The sequence below is a fragment of the Ranitomeya variabilis genome, chromosome 2, assembly GCF_051348905.1.
Source record: "Ranitomeya variabilis isolate aRanVar5 chromosome 2, aRanVar5.hap1, whole genome shotgun sequence".
NCBI lineage: Eukaryota > Metazoa > Chordata > Amphibia > Anura > Dendrobatidae > Ranitomeya > Ranitomeya variabilis.
In genome coordinates, this window is record NC_135233.1 from 268,456,605 (window position 1) to 268,469,188 (window position 12,584).

The 12,584-nt window shown below is 44.2% G+C and overlaps 1 protein-coding gene across 1 annotated transcript in view; it reads right to left on the bottom strand.

The window, feature by feature from the left end:
* LOC143805494 (relaxin receptor 1-like) overlaps positions 1 to 12,584 on the bottom strand; it is a 371,702-nt gene that overhangs the window by 318,932 nt on the left and 40,186 nt on the right. The window lies entirely within an intron of this gene.

The window sequence follows — 12,584 nt, forward strand, 5'->3', positions numbered from 1 at the left end:
TTATTGCCTCCAAACCGGCCGGACTACGGCTACCTTACACCTGGTACCCTAGACTGAGGACTGCTACCATCGGTAAACCAGGTAAAAGACTGCAAACTCTGTGTCCTCCACTTATTCGTCAGCATACACCATCTTTGCCACACACCTTGGGAGTCCTGGGGATCCCACTTCACTTGTGGGAAGAGTTACCATCTTACTGCAACAACATCACCCCAGAGGACCCCTTTAAGCAGCGTTGGTCCCTACTGACTGAATACATGAACAAGAGATGTTACAAATCCCTTTAAAGACCTTTCCCTTTAATTGTATGCCCAGGGCCACGGACCAGGTCGCAGCCACCATGACATCCCCTTTAAGACCGGACCCGGTACCGAGTACCCCGCTGCCCTGGTATGGAGTTCCATGTCCGTGTGAAAAACCCAGATATGTCTTTTTTTTTGCGCAGCACGGACAATACGTGCTGCACACGTGCAGACTGATGTTACATGGCAGCATGCCATGTACCGTTGCATGGGAAAAAGCAGTACAGTTTGGGCTGTTCCCAGGTGCTGGCCGGCTTCTGGAGGTAGCTCTTATCATTGTCTCCTGCTCACACTGAGATCAGCGCAACCATAAGACAATAATGTGAGCTGTATTCAGAAACAGCTGTGTAACTCCTGTGTAAAATAAAGAGTTAAATAAAAAAAAACTGTGCGGGCTCATGCTCTATTTTCATAACCAGCAGAGGGAAAGCCCACATCCGGGAGCTGATGTTAATAATCTGGGAAAAGGGGCAATATTCCATAACATTCCCAGGTTATTAATAAGAGCTCACAGTTGTTTGCTTAGCCTTACCTGGTGAATTTACGGGGAGACCCCAGAAAAAGAAATGATGGGTCCCCCTATAAATTCAAACCAGCAAATGCTAAACAGACAGCTATGTGTTGATAAAGCCCTGTTTTACACATTTAAAATAAAAAAACATAAGAAATAATCACCTTAGACCCATTCCATTCAAGCCCTTGTCCCCTGTAAAAGACAGAAAATATTAAATAATCTTAATACTCACCTTATGCCTAATCCTTAAACGCCCATGTCCCCTGCAAAAAAACCAAAACTAATAAACAGCCATATCCCTCACCTTTCTGAAGTGAAGATTAGCAATGATGAGACCATTCACTCTGAAAAGCAGGACACAATGAGCTGCTGCGAGTGCAGTTCACGGTGCTCGTGGTGATCTCATTGAGGTCACTGCAATTCATCATCCCGGCTCACAGTGATGTCATCGCTCATGACTGAAGCTGCGCTTGCTGCACCTCAGTGTCTCCAGGTTTTCAGTCTGGATGGTCACATCATGGCACTGGTCAAATTGTATATCAGATATCGCGATGGATTACAGCGTGGGACATTATTGCTAATCTTCACTTCGGACAGGTGAGGTATATGGTGGTTTATTTACTTTTTTTTTTTTACAGGGGACATGGGCATTGGTGGATTAGGCATAAGGCAAGTATAGTGGTTATAATGGAAAAGGCATACGATGAGTGTAACTTTATTTTTTAATAAAGGTGTAAAACAGGGTGATTTGTTTTATTTCAAATAAAGGATTTTATTCTTGCTGTGTGTTTATTTCAATAATTACTATGATGTTAGTAATGGGGGCATTTTATAGACACCTCCCCATTACTAACCCCTGGGCTTGATGTCACCTGACAATACAAAGGTGACATCAACCCAAACCCTTTTATCCTACTTGCCACGGCGACAGGGCAAGTGTGAAAAGCAAGGCAAAGCACCAGATTTGGTGCATATTAGGGATGTTGGTAGCCTGGGGGGAGGGGGCAAAATCTCTGACTCCTTCCCAGGCTATTAATATCAACCCACAGCTGTCTGTTTAGCCTTTGCTAATTTGCATTTATAGGGGGGACCCATCATTTATTTTTCTGGGGTCCCCCGTAAGTTCTCCAAGAAGAAAATAGCTGTGAGCTCTTACTAGCCTTGGAACCTTATGGGATAATTCCCCTTTCCCAGATTATTAACATCAGCCCCAGCCATGGGCTTTCCCTCTGATGCTTATGAAAATTGCGTGGGAGCCCATGCCATTTTTTTTTACATTTAATTCTTTATTTTACACAGGTGTTAAACAGCTGCTTCTGAATACAACTCTCATTATTGTCTCCTGGTTGCGCTGATCTCAGCGTGAGCAGGAGACAATGATGAGAGCTGTGTTCAGCAGCTGGCCCGTGTCTGGAAACAGGGCAAACTGTGCCTCTGGTTTCCATGGGCCAATACGTGTCTCACGGACAGCATATTAATGTGAAACATGGACACATGTACACATAGAAATGGATTAAAAACAGACATTTATGTCACAAGGATCTCACATACGTACATACGGATGGCACACGGACCACAGATCTTACCAGTACTGGTTTTTCCTGTACAGCAATCACCAGGACTTGTGAAAGAGGTCTTAGTAACTCACTATGCCATCATGGATTAAAATCGTGCAGGATATGCAAGGTTCTCCTGCTCATGCCAGCACATAATGAGGCCTATTTGAAGTGGCCAAAGACCATCTGAATGATACAGAGGAGGCATGGGAGAATGTCATCTGATGAGATGAGGCCAAAATAGGTACTTTTTGGTATCAACTCCACTCGCCATGTTTGGAGGAAGAAGAAAGAGGAGGTAAAACCCCAAGAACGACATCCCAACCGTGAAGCATGGTGGGTGGGGGAACATCATACTTTAGGGGTGCTTTTCTGCAAAGAGAACAGGATGACCACACCGTATTGAAGGGAGCATGGAAGGGGTCATGTATCATGATATTTTGGCAAACAACTGCCTTCCCTCAGTAAGAGCATTGAAGATGGGTCATGGCTGGGTCTTCCAGCATGACAATGACTGGATACATAAAGCCAGGGCAACTAAGGAGTGGCTCCATAAGAAGCATTTCAAGATCCTGATGCATCTTAGCCAGTCTCAAGACGTGAACCTGGAGCGGCCCCCAAACGCAGGAAGGCAGGGTACTCGGTTCCGGGTCAATCGGTTCTGAGGATGTCACGGTGGCCCGACTCGGTCCGTGGTCCTGCTAAGGGGCGCCCAATAAAAGGTGTAGGTGGTGGTGTAGGTCGCAGTAAATAACGAGGACACAGGGTTGCAGTCTCTTTACCTCTTTACTGAAGGCTTCAGCATCCGCAATCCAGAGCACTGCTAACAGGGCTGGCTGAGACCGGCCAGTGCGAAGGCACATCCAGAGTTCCCTTTGCAGGTGGAAATCAGTGCCTACCTACTAGCGCCTGGGTGTTGTAGTACTTCCCTGCTGAGCACCATGGGGTAGTCCTCACAACTGTCGTGTATGTTTCTGTTCTTTCTCTCTGTCCCCCAGATGATATGGATAGGACGCACCCGTATGACGGGGTAGGCCTGGAGTTATTCTGGGACCCTAGAGACTCCCCTCTCCCACAATTGCCTCCGTTGTCTTCATTAGGTGATTTAGGTGAGGCAGCCAACCTATAATTAACTGCCCTGCTGTTGGTTTGAAGTAATGCGTGGAGCCCAATACTTCCTCAGTGTTCCGGCCACCGGCTACGCGCCTCAGTAGGATGTTGCCGATCTCGGGGCACGACTCCTACTGGTTCTATCGCCTTTGTGCTGTGATCTCGTTTCTCACTTCTCCACAATAAACCTCGCTTCTTGTCCTTTCTTAAGATACCGCCGCAATGAAGTGCAGGCGCGGCTCCGTAACGATCTGTCCTTTTTGCTAGGCCTCTGTCAGTATCCCACCCCTGACAGGGACCCCCCTGAATCTTCCCAAGCAACCTCTTCTCTCACTAGGTGTTGCCTGGGCAAAACCAAGTCAGCTCTCTGCCTAACTTCCTATCCAGCCCCCAGTTTTACCAAAGTCTGAGGAGTGGCCTAATACATAGAACCCTTTGCTCCCCCTGGTGGCCGGAGTGTGAAGTGTAATGTGTGACTGTGATACCTGGTCAGGTGAACTTCTTTAGTGCCATCAGATGTACCATCACTCCCCTTAGTGGGGGAGCGACAGTACTGCAACGACCAGGACTCTGGGGCGCTGCAAACCCAATAGAACATTTTTGTAAGGAGATGAAACTCAATGTTGCCCACCGATGGCTTCAAAACCTGAAAGACATGGAGAAGATCTGTATGGAGGCATGGGCCTAAATCCATTCTGCATTGTGTGCCAACTTGGTCAAGTACTACAGAAAATGTTTGAACTCTGTAACAAACATTTCTGTACCAATTATTAAATTCTGTTTTTCTATTGTATCAAATACTTAGTTCATGCAATAAAATGTAAATTAATTATGCAAAAATCATACAATAAGATTTTCTGGATTTTGTTTTAGATTCTCTCGCACAGTTGAAGCGTACCTACCATAATAATTACAGACCTCTCCATTCTTTATAGGTAGGAACACTTCCAAAATCGTCAGTGTATCAAATACTTATTTTCCCTACTATATAATATTGTACGGCTTTATTCCAAATCTTATGTCAATTAGTGAGTGTGAAGAAACCAGATTATATCTTAATTACCCAGACTACAATGTTTAGCAAACCAAGAAGAATTTACTTTTTATCTGTATGTTGGCTTTTGGATTTAAGTGTTGATTTCTGATAGGTCATGAAAACATTGTTTATATAAGCCTGGAATATTGACTTGTAAGCTGATATTTGATATAACATAGTCAGGCCCGGCTCCAGGTTTTGGAGATAGACAGCATAGTACAACTTCCGTGAGGGTGACACTGAACAGCAGGACCAGACTGGGACAAAAAAGCAGCCCTGACACACAAACCCCACCAGCCCACATACTCAAACACTCCCCACCCCCAATCAGTGGATTTTGCTATACTTTGTCATGCCCTTCAACACTCCTCTTAAAGGCGCTATTTGAAGAGCCACATGTGAATGGCGCCGCAGTGCGCATGGTCGACCACAGGTCCATTTACATGGTGCTCTTTAGAGGGGGTCTCAGTGGTTTGACCCCAGCGATTGGAAATTTCTCGGCATAGGAGATTACTTGGGATAATCCATTTAAATGGGTTTTCCAATACTTTTATTATTTTCAGGTTTTTTTATGGGAAAATAAAAAACCAGTATTGACTAGGGTTGAGCGACTTTTATTTTTATAGGATCGGGTCGGGTTTCACGAAACCCGACTTTCACAAAAGTCAGGTCGAGTGAAATCGGCCAATCCTATAAAAAAGTCGGGGTCGGGGTTGGCCGAATCACGAAACCCAATGCAGTGCAATGGGATACTATGGTTCCCAGGGTCTGAAGGAGAGGAAACTCTCCTTCAGGCCCTGGGATCCATATTAATGTGTAAAATAAAGAATCAAAATAAAAAATATTGATATTCTCACCCTCGGACGCGCCCTGGTACTAACCGACAGGCTTCCTTCCTAAGAATGAGCGCGTGAATGACCTGCGGTGACGTCGCGGCTTGTGATTGGTCGCGAGCGGTCACATGGACAAGCCGCGACGTCATCTAAGGTCCTTCACGCGCTCATTCTTAGGAAGGAAGGCTGCCGGAAAGAAGCAGGGCGCGTCCGAGGGTGAGTATATTCCTATTATACTCACCCTCGGACGCGCCCTGCTTCTTTCCGGCAGCCTTCCTTCCTAAGAATGAGCGCGTGAAGGACCTTAGATGACGCCGCGGCTTGTCCATGTGACCGCTCGCGACCAATCACAAGCCGCGACGTCACCGCAGGTCATTCACGCGCTCATTCTTAGGAAGGAAGCATGCCGGTTAGTACCAGGGCGCGTCCGAGGGTGAGTATATCAATATTTTTTATTTTGATTCTTTATTTAACACTTAAATATGGATTCCGATACCGATTCCCGATATCGCAAACATATCGGAACTCGGTATCGGAATTCCGATACCAGATTCAGAAGATCGCCGACCTCATGGCCGACCCCACACAGGGTCGGCGACTTCTGAAAATGGCCGACCCGTTTCGCTCAACCCTAGTATTGACCCTTCAAAAGACCAATGTCACATCTCTGACAACAGAACAAGAGGAATGATACTGTGCAGTGTATATATACAGGACACGAGGAGTGGTTCTGTTCAGTGTGTATATACAGGACAGGAGGAGTGGTACTGTGCAGTGTATATATACAAGACAGGAGGAGTGGTACTGTGCAGGGTATATATACAGGACAGGAGGAGTGGTACTGTGCAGTGTATATATGCAGGACAGGAGGAGTGGTACTATAAAGTGTATATATGCAGGACAGGAGGAGTGGTTCTGTGCAGTGTATATATACAGGACAGGAGTAGTGGTACTGTGCTGGGTATATATACAGGACGGGAGGAGTGGTACTGTGCAGTGTATATATACAGGACAGAAGTGATACTGTGCAGTGTATATATACAGGAGGAGTGGTACTGTGTAGTATATATATACAGGAGGAGTGGTACTGTGCAGTATATATATACAGGAGGAGTGGTACTGTGCAGTGTATATATACAGGAAAAGAGAAGTGGTACTGTGCAGTGTATATATACAGGAGGAGTGGTACTGTGCAGTGCATATATACAGGAGGAGTGGTACTGTGCAGTATATATATACACAGGAGGAGTGGTACTGTGCAGTGTATATATACAGGACAGGAGAAGTGGTACTGTGCAGTGTATATATACAGGAGGAGTAGTACTGTGCAGTGTATATATACAGGATAAGTGGTACTGTGCAGTGTATATATATATATAGGACAGGAGAAGTGGTACTGTGCAGTATATATATATATATATACACACAGGAGGAGTGGTACTGTGCAGTGTATATATACAGGACAGGAGAAGTGGTACTGTGCAGTGTATATATACAGGAGGAGTGGTACTGTGCAGTATATATATATATACAGGAGAAGTGGTACTGTGCAGTGTATATATACAGGACAGGAGGAGTGGTACTGTGCAGGGTATATATACAGGACAGGAGGAGTGGTACTGTGCAGTTTATATATGCACGACAGGAGAAGTGGTACTGTACAGTGTATATACTTCAGCAGCCGCCCAGTCAAGGCCCCCAGCACCTGTATATAATTCAGCAGCTGCCCAGGCCCCCAGCACCTGTATATACTTCAGCAGCCACCCAGCTGAGGCCCCCAGCACCTGTATATACTTCAGCAGCAGCCCACATCCCCAGCACCTGTATATACTTCAGCAGCCGCCCAGCCTAGGCCACGAGCATCTGTATATACTTCAGCAGCCTCCCAGGCCACCAGCACCTGTATATACTTCAGCAGCCACCCAGCTCAGGCCCCCGGCAGCACCTGTCATGTATATATACAGTGGCTACTGGATTATATACAGGTGCTGGGGACCTGGGCTGGGCAGATGCTGAAGTATATAATATACTTCAGCAGCTCAGCTGCAGCCTGCAGCCGCCCAGCCCCAGCTTGTCAGAATACAGCAATATCATTGCATCATTGCACTCACTCAGGTGCGGTGCTAGGAGCTCCTCTGGAATCTGCCTGATACCTTCAATGCTGCAGCCAGGGGTGGGAGAGCAGAGCAGGAGAATGTGCTCTCTCCGCCCATAAAATGTCACGCTGCGTTCTTAACTCCTATGTGCCTGCCTGCACTGACTGAGATGCTTGTGTCAGCTCCCACTGCCCGCACCTGTAAAACTGCCGTGCCCGCAGATTTAAAGGGCCGGTGGCAGGAAAAACAGTGGGCAAGCGGCCAGATGTTTCCCAGACAGTGTTAGTGGGCCCCCCATCTCGCCAGGGCCTTGACACTTGCCCGGGTGCTGACGCCGGCCCTGGACATAGTGTTCTCTTATCCTTGATGAATAGTTAGGTCTACTGATATGCAAATTATACATTGTCTAACCCAGATAGTTTGTTGACTTTTAAAACAAAGGAAAATCTATGCAAATAGATTACATAAGCAAACAAGGCAACTTGGTCGTCACCATTCTTCCCCTTATCTGTGAGGGTGGAATGAAGGTCACTGGGTAAATCTAAAAAAATAGGTTACATGTCTCTGTATAAAGACTCAGAGACTGAGAGACTAAGAGAGCGAGACAGCCAGAGATTCTGCCAAAACACCCAAAAGGCGAGAGACAGCTGGAGAGTCTGCCAACCATCCAAAGGACCAGAGACAGGACAGCGGCCAATTAATCATGGCACCATCATGAGGGAAATAGATCTACCATTCTACAGGAAACAACCTAGGGGTTGTCGGCTCCAGTTGGAATGACAGAGAGCTGCTCCATTGACCATCGCTGAACCATGGATACATTTTGAGAAAGCCCGGATTGGGAACCGCTGGTAACCTGAGGTCCATGGAGAGAGTTACATAGTTACATAGTTACATAGTTATTAAGGTTGAAGGAAGACTTTAAGTCCATCTAGTTCAACCCATAGCCTAACATGCCCTAACATGTTGATCCAGGGGAAGGCAAAAAAAACCCATGTGGTAAGAGTAAGCTCCATCATGGGGAAAAAATTCCTTCTCGACCCCACATACGGCAATCAGACTAGTTCCCTGGATCAACGCCTTATCAAGGAATCTAATATATATACCCTGTAATATTATACTTTTCCAGAAAGGTATCCAGTCCCCTCTTAAATTGAAGCAATGAGTCACTCATTACAACATCATACAGCAGAGAGTTCCATAGTCTCACTGCTCTTACAGTAAAGAATCCGCGTCTGTTATTATGCTTAAACCTTTTTTCCTCCAGACGTAGAGGATGCCCCCTTGTCCCTGTCACCGGTCTATGATTAAAAAGATCAGCAGAAAGGTCTTTGTACTGTCCCCTCATATATTTATACATTAACATAAGATCAACCCTTAGTCTTCATTTTTCCAAACTAAATAGCCCCAAGTGTAATAACCTATCTTGGTATTGCAGACCCCCCAGTCCTCTAATAACCTTGGTTGCTCTTCTCTGCACCCGCTCCAGTTCAGCTATGTCTTTCTTATACACCGGAGACCAGAACTGTGCACAGTATTCTAAGTGTGGTCGAACTAGTGACTTGTATAGAGGTAAAATTATGTTCTCCTCATGAGCATCTATGCCTCTTTTAATGCATCCCATTATTTTATTTGCCTTTGTAGCAGCTGCCTGACACTGGCCACTGAATATGAGTTTGTCATACACCCATACACCCAGGTCTTTTTCATTGACGGTTTTGCCCAGAGTTTTAGAATTAAGCACATAGTTATACACCTTATTACTTCTACCCAAGTGCATGACCTTACATTTATCCCCATTAAAGCTCATTTGCCATTTATCAGCCCAAGCTTCTAGCTTACATAAATCAGCCTGTAATATAAAATTGTCCTCCCCTGTATTGATTACCCTGCAGAGATTAGTGTCATCTGCAAATATTGAAATTCTACTCTGAATGCCCCTACAAGGTCATTAATAAATATGTTAAAAAGAAGAGGGCCCAATACTGACCCCTGTGGTACCCCACTACTAACCGTGACCCAGTCCGAGTGTGCTCCATTAATAACCACCCTTTGTTTCCTATCCCTGAGCCAACTCTCAACCCACTTGCACATATTTTCCCCTATCCCCATTATTCTCATTTTATGTATCAACCTTTTGTGTGGCACCGTATCAAAAGCTTTTGAAAAGTCCATATACACTATATCTACTGGGTTCCCTTGGTCCAGACCGGAACTTACCTCTTCATAGAAGCTGATCAAATTAGTCTGACATGATCGGTCCCTAGTAAACCCGTGCTGATACTGGGTCATGAGGTTATTCCTCTTCAGATACTCCAGTATAGCATCCCTTAGAATGCCTTCCAGGATTTTACCCACAGTAGAGGTTAAACTTACTGGCCTATAATTTCCGAGTTCAGTTTTTGTCCCCTTTTTGAATATTGGCACCACATTTGCTATACGCCAGTCCTGTGGTACAGACCCTGTTATTATGGACTCTTTAAAGATTAAAAATAATGGTCTATCAATGACTGTACTTAATTCCTGCAGTACTCGGGGGTGTATCCCATCCGGGCCCGGAGATTTGTCAATTTTTGTGATTTTTAGACGCCGCCGTACTTCCTGCTGGGTTAAGCAGGTAACATTAAATTCGGAATTATTATCACTAGTCATATTGGCTGCCATGGGATTTTCTTTTGTAAATACTGATGAAAAAAAGTCATTTAGCATATTGGCTTTTTCCTCATCCACCATTTCACCCAGACTATTTTTAAGGGGGCCAACACTATCATTTTTTAGTTTCTTACTATTTATGTAGTTAAAGAATATTTTGGGGTTATTTTTGCTCTCCCTAGCAATGAGTCTCTCTGTCTCAATCTTTGCTGCCTTGATTTGCTTTTTACATAATTTATTTAATTTTTTGTATTTATTTAATGCCTCCTCACTACCTACTTCCTTTAATTCTCTAAATGCTTTCTTTTTGTCACTTATTGCACCCCTTACAGCTTTATTTATCCATATTGGTTTCCTCCTATTTCTAGTATGTTTATTCCCATACGGTATATACTGTGCACAGGTCCTATCCAGGATGCTAATAAACGTCTCCCATTTTCTTTGTGTACTTTTATGTCTCAGGATATCATCCCAGTTAATTGCACCAAGATCCTCTCTCATCCGTTGGAAATTTGCCCTCCTGAAGTTTAGTGTCCTTGTCACCCCTCTACTACACATCTTATTAAAGGAGACATGAAAACTTATTATTTTGTGATCACTATTCCCCAAGTGACCCCCAACCCTTATATTTGATATGCGGTCTGGCCTGTTGGTTAATATTAGGTCTAGCAGTGCCCCCCTTCTTGTTGGGTCCTGAACCAGTTGTGAAAGGTAATTGTCTCTCATAGTTGACAAAAACCGATTACCTTTACTGGAACTGCAGGTTTCTGTTCCCCAATCTATTTCAGGGTAGTTGAAGTCCCCCATAATAATGACTTCTCCTTGAGTCGCAGCTTCATCTATATGCTTAAGGCTACGTTCACATTTGCGGTGTGCGCCGCAGCGGCGTCGCCGCATCGCAACGCATGCGTCGTGCGGCCCTATCTTTAACATTGGGGACGCATGGCGCCGCATGTACATGCGTTGTCATGCGTTTTGGTGCGTCGTACGCCGCATGCGGCGTTAGGGCGCACCTGCCAGGGCGCGGCAAACGCAACATGTTGCATTTTTTGGGCGGCGCAGACTTTTTAAAAAACGCATGCGTCGTGTTTGCATCGTGTTTGCGTCGTCGATGCGCCTTTTTTCCCATTGACTTGCATTGACAACGCAGACGACGCAAGTACTTGCGTCGTGATGCGTTGTACGACGCATGCGTTTTTCTTTCAAAAATGCAAAACATTGTCTAGACTTTGTCTAGACACTTAAAAAAAGCACTATATGTATAAAAAAAGGGGGGGGGGGGTTTGCCATTGTCTTTCACAGAGCACACAGAGCAGACCGAAGAGAGGAGCAACCTGCTTTCCAAACCTGTAAGTATATATTTCTCTTTGCATAATTTTTTTTCTGTGTTTTATTTCTTGTTTTTGATTTAATTTGTGCAATGTTTGCTCTGTGATATTGTACGGTTATGGCACTGTAGGTTGTTATTGAATACTAACATTTTTTTTTAATGTGTTTCTGATATATGCTGGCGTTTCTTGTGTGCGGCCTTGCTGGGTTTGGATTGGTTTTGGATTTAGTTTTGGTTGTTCTTGTGTCATGCGGATGTTCAATGCCTTTTTTTTGTAAGATTTTTTATTGTAAAATTGGTGGTGCATGTCTTTTTCTGGCTTCTATTGTTGGGGTAACCGTATGGCGTTTTCTAGGCTCATGTCTTGCTGTGTTTTATTATGCTGTTGGCATTTTTTTTTCTTTCCTTGAGTGTCTTTTCTTGCTGGTGGGGGGCTACATTTATGATGTTTCATTTGTATTGTATTGTTCCGTGCTGCTATATGCCATTATATGTTCAATTGTATTATGGTTACGTCGTTTTCTGTATGGCTTCCATATATATATCTCCTGTCTTGAATGTTTCCATAGCCAAGTGTGTAGTTAAATTTTTTTTTTTTTTTGTTTGGGCCCTTTTTTCAAAATTTCTTGTGTTCTCTTTTCTATTTGACTATGGTTTTTCTTTTGGTTGCTGTATATTGTAACAGCGGTTGTCCCGTAATGTTTATTGCTTATTATCTAGAATGGTATTTATCGCCTTTTTCAGATGTATTTCTGTGGTAGATGTCACCAGATGGTGTTGTTTTGGATCATGTCTTGTTGCTATTGTAAAGTATGGCGTGCAGTTTGCTATTTCATTGTGCCTTTTTTTTTTCTCTTTATTTTTTAATTTTTTATATTTTAAAATTTGGACATAGGTGTCTATTTTTGCTTAATTTTGTTTGGGTCTATTCTTGTATTGTTTCTTCTATTGTCTTCTCTTGCAATGTATGACGTTGTGGTGTCGCTTTTTGAGTTTGCATTGTCCTATCAGTCAACAGTCAATTGTGGTTGTTTTAATGTTTTATTGTATGTGGCATTGTTAGCTTTGGATGTGATTTTTTGCTCATTTTTTCATTGCAGAGCAAACTTCCAATGGCGAGTGACTCAGAGCATAGCCAATCGGCGAGGGGGAGTG